We start from the raw sequence: 5,568 nt of genomic DNA on the forward strand, positions 1-5,568 counted from the left end.
TCATCGGCTATCTTTTTACACCCTCAAAAAGTTTTTCCTAATGGGTATTTAAGCACGACTTGTAGGTAGTCTTTAGGTATGCAATTTGGATTATTTTCTCTATACTATGAATTCTTGTTGGAGTTCTCTGTTGTTCACCATTTCAGACATGAAAGACCTTCCCTATTTGGTTTATCCAATTTTAGTGGTATTTAACCCTCACCCTATTTTGTAACCTGTAACACTTCAATCAGATTTGGAAAATCAAAGCATCATCTTTTGACATATATTAATTGAAGGATTATTCATATTCAAGTCTCTATTATTGTGTCTAGATTTCATCTAAATCTATTGTGTTTATGCATGAACAAGATTGCATTCACCGTTGTGGCTTAGATAGCTAATCGTGCGACTTCCAGACATTCCTGTATTGCTTCCTCATTGCCCATACAGCCTTCTTTTGTTCCATCCACCCACACCTCCGTACTTCCCTTCCATCCTCCATCTATCCACCATATGGCTTAACGTATGACCATCTTGGCTCTCACACCATACACCATCCCCTCCATCTCCATCGTACGCTCAGCATAGACCACCGTACGACTATCCTTGACCACCATACGGCCCCATCAAATCATCATACGACATTTTGAACCATACATATTGTTGCCTTTTTCCACCATACAACCAAAACATAACTTTCATATGGCCATTCCTTTGTCTTCCACACCATATGGTCCCTACCCTAGACAATTTGTATGCCCATCAAGCCAGTTGTCTGCAGCCCTCTGCACTTGGGAACATTACATAGAATATACTATATGATGAAATAACAAAGTAGAATATACAATATGGTGAAATGACAAAGTATAATTTTATATTAGATAAGATTGAGTTTAAAATCAGAGGATTATTCTAAGGGCACTTGCTTGAACAAAATACCATTACACTTTGATAGATTAAAAATCTAATTCAGGATCTAAAGCATTTTGGGGATGGGACCCAGTACTTGAATGCTTTCTAATAGTTATGATAGGATTTGTTCACTTGATACCTACACTTATTGGCTTAATGCCCAATTCTTTTGACAACATTGTACCAATACTTGTAACTATAAAGTTGTTAGTACAATGACGACTACCAAAAATTGAATAAAATGTACCCTTAGCTATAGAAATTAACCAATAATGTGATACCACATCAACTGTGCAAATGTGGGTACCTTTATGCATGACCATTCTTCTCACTTTTTATTTGGGTTATTTTGGACAACTTTCCAAAAGGCATGCTAATGTGGCATCATAATGGGTAATGTGGACTTGAAACCTTAGTTATAATTAGATGACTCACCAAATAAGCTACTATAAAAAATTGGGAGTGATTTGAAATTTCCACATAGGATTTTCATAAGTGTGAAGTTAAGTTGTTCAAGTACTGGGTCCTCTCCCCTACTAACTCAAGGACTATTTTCCCACTTTTAAAATGCATACATCATCCTATCCTACTACTTGCATGTGGAGTGCAACTTGTTTCTTATTTCTTAAAATACCCTTTCCATATTTGCTTCAATTTCTCAATTCTTGCAGTGAATAATGTTAGCAACACCAATGCCTCTTCACAAAATCTATTTGGCATTTTAGTACTACCTAATTTAATATATCTCAATTGAATAGCTTGTTTGTATACTCAACAAACATAACTCTATTGAACATTGAATTTCATACATAAATAAATCTAGGCCCTTGCTTAAGTCAAAAAGTGCGAAAATATATTTGATCCTTGGTTGCATTTTGAGAGATTTGGCTTCCATGAGATAATGTTCACCAATTTCATTGGTGCTCACTACTACCAAATGAATCCCCAAATCCATTCTTTTATGGGTATCCTCAAATTGGTTCCACAAACATTCCCATAGTTCCAACCACTCTCATATATGATGGTTGACAACTTGAATCTTCCACAAGGAATGTATTGTTGTCTTCTATTGGTGCTTATCATGTACTACAAAGTATGAAATTTCTACAACATTTATTTTAACATCATTCCCTGTTTACTAGCCTAAGTCATTTGGGTTGTTTTCAGTGATAAGTATGTGGAAACATTTTTTTGTAGTGACCGAGATGTAAGATTGTCATATTGTCCCAACAATCTAGCTAAAGTCTTTCTATGAGAAGTCTATCAACTTAAATATAGTCAAGGTTTTATATACATACATACATTCATACATACATACATAGTAATGCCCCACCAAGGGATCCAAAAGAAATAACCTAAAGTTTTACTAAGTTTTTCACCTTTTTTCTAATTTTTAAACAAGAAAAATAACATACACATCAAAGGCATAGTAGTGGAAGCAAAAACATACAATCAACTATAAGCATACATAACCGGTTACATTCCTTAAGGATCCCATGACATTGAATCACATTTAAATTTAACTAATACTAAGTCCATCAAATACCACATCCATATGAGAGAATAATTATAAAGTCCAATGTCCATTTAAATAACATACATTTGTTCTGAATGCCTCTTCGTAAATGAAATTTGGAATGCTCAATCATCCACTGTACATGTCACAAGGTATGAAAGGCTAAAAGTATATACATATGTAGAAATAGAAATACATCATCCCCCTCAGATCCATGATACAAAGTACAATAAAAATAAATGAAACCATCTACCATACATGATATATCCATCCATCATAAAAGATATAACATCCAACATGAAATATAACCATCCATCATAATGATACATAGAAAGAATGAAAGTAAATGTAGACAAGGAAGCTCCAGCCATGGTGACTAAGAATGGATCGCAAAGGTAAGAGCGAAAAAGCACTACCATCCAACTGCATGGAACCTAAATGGCCCACTCCCACCACACCAAGGAGATGGTCTCAAGTCCCAAACAAGATATCATACCAAATTTATCAAAATACTCTCTAAGTCTAGGAAATCCTAAAAGCATTCTAACTCAAGGGGTTCCAAGATAGGTCGACATCTATACCTAGAGGCACACAAAGACACATAGGAAACCTACTATGTAAACGGGCAAGTGTCATCACATGAATCAGGATGAAGTTACCCTGGCAGTTTGTTAGGACTCTTGGTCCCTAGTGATCCATATGTGGCCACTAGTATCCTCTCGTATTGACAAGGCATACTATGGATGCAAGGTCACAACTAAGCATTCTCTCTACTCTCATCCTAGTATGTACTAGCACTCGAGGCATGGGTGAGAAAATACAAGACTCTTATTAGGTTCATTTTATTCCCATTTAGTGTAATGTTTTCACTTATTAAACAACTTATAATGAGTTACCCAACCACTTAGGGCCCCAACCCCCATTACAAGCCACTTCTCGACACTACAAGTAGATAACCTACCCTAGGCTCATGAAATCACAAATCACACAATCATATAAAATCACCTTAGTCCTATACGAGTGACTGGAAAGCATCAAAGATAAATCATAATAACCACATCAATTCTCTATAAGCAAGTGGAAAGCATCCCAAAAATACTCATCAAAGACTCCAAAATGGTCAAGTCAATTATGTCATAACATTACATCATCAAGAACAAATCACTCAAAACACCTCAGTCCTATAAAAGTGACTCAAAAGCTATTCAATTATAACTGATCGATTACTCAAAAATGGTTAAGTCAAATATGTTGCAATATGACATCACCAAGAAAAAAGTAAACAAACACCTCAGTCCTTTCAAAGTGACTGGAAAGCAATCCAAATATAATTGATAGAGGACTCAAAAATGGTTAAGTCAAGTAGGTCATACATTCACCTTAGTGTCACACAAGAACATTGGAAAGCAATAACAATCAATAGAATAATCACACATCATAGAGCATACCAGACACATTACCATGGTTGGGTTAAAAAGATCAAGATCAAAACATCATAACATCACATTCTCATATCTCCCAAGCCTTTGGTAAATGTCCTAAATTGGTCAACACTCTACTCAACCCCAATCCCCAAACATAGAAAACACGTAGATACAAGATAATCTCATAGTTGTGTTTGATTTGGGAAAATATTGTTGAGTTAATGTAGGGTTTAAGTTCTAGTTTCATATATGTTTAAAGTAATAAGTTTTCGTAGTTAACCCTTATAATGAACCCATTTCTATATTTAAATGATTGTATAATTACCCTATAAATAATCTAAGGATAATCATTTATTTAACGAAGTTATAAAAGTAACAATTATTGATTTTAAATAAAATAATTACAATTGTATTAAAATTAATATTATCAATAATTAAATAAATTAAAATCCCATTGAATAACTTTAATTATCAATTAACTTAACTAATTAAATTAATTAATAATTATATAAATATCTATATTAATATCCCCATAATTATTAGTCATTAATACTTAATAAAATTATCAATAATTTCATTAATTAAAAATTACTATATTAAAATGCATTAATATTTAAATTAATAAATAATCATAAAACTTGTTAATAAATATTATCAAATAAAAATAAGTAATATTAAGATCTTATTAATATATATTATTATTAATAATTAACAATAATAATAATAATAATGAAATATATTATTAATTAAAATAATAATTAAAAATTAATATTAAAAAAAACTATTAACAAAAATTATTAATTGAAAATAAAAATAAAAAAGTTTTATTAAAACAAACTTTAACACAAATCGCCGACCTTTTAATAAGTCGTGCGACCGCAGACCTATTTGCTGCCGCCAGTAGCAGTTATAACTCCTACCGCCAATAGCAGTTATAACTGTTGCCGCATACAACAACAAGGCTTGTTTACATCGGCAGGGGTGTTGTGAGGTAGGGGAGTAGTCTCCCCCCCCCCCTCGCTATATATATTTTTAATATTTTATTTTATAAAATTAATTCCTTTCAAAAATAAATTTTATTTGAATAATAAATGAACAACCCCCACTATAAAACTATATTTATATATATTATAAATGTTTGCAATCCTAGTTTAAGAGGAGAAATTTGACTAGCCATTCGAATTTCTAAATTAAAATTTTCTTTTCTAGATCTCAAACCCTCCTTGTTTTAAATACAATTTCCTTTTTCCTCTTTCAATCTTATTATCCAAATGAGATACATTACAAATATTGTAGATTTAGAACAAGAGAGCGATAGGTTCATGCAACGAAATCTAGAGAATCGATTTCAACAATCACGAAGAAGACAAGATTATCTAAATAACATAATTCTAACTGGGTGAACAAAACTCAAGAACCTACCTTGTTTTCATGCTAAAATTCCAAACACCCAAGAAGATGGTAGCAAAATCCCTCCTCTCAAAGTTTTCTCCCTTCTGAAATTCTTTTTCCTCCTCCAAAATTCGCGATCCCTTACCAAAACTTTGGTCCCTTGAAAATGAACCCTCAATTGGTGATAAAGAGTTCCCTGCTTAAATCGGAGCACTAATTGTGCATTCACCTGAGAGAACTCTCTGCTCACCAAACTTCGTCTCTAATTAACTTTTCTTAATCTTTCCTTTATCTTTTCCATGCACGTTAATTGAATTATTAAATTACTTTATTTAATTTTCA

This window comes from Cupressus sempervirens, chromosome 2 (assembly GCF_028749045.1).
Source record: "Cupressus sempervirens isolate cs-2001-9-10 chromosome 2, ASM2874904v1, whole genome shotgun sequence".
NCBI lineage: Eukaryota > Viridiplantae > Streptophyta > Pinopsida > Cupressales > Cupressaceae > Cupressus > Cupressus sempervirens.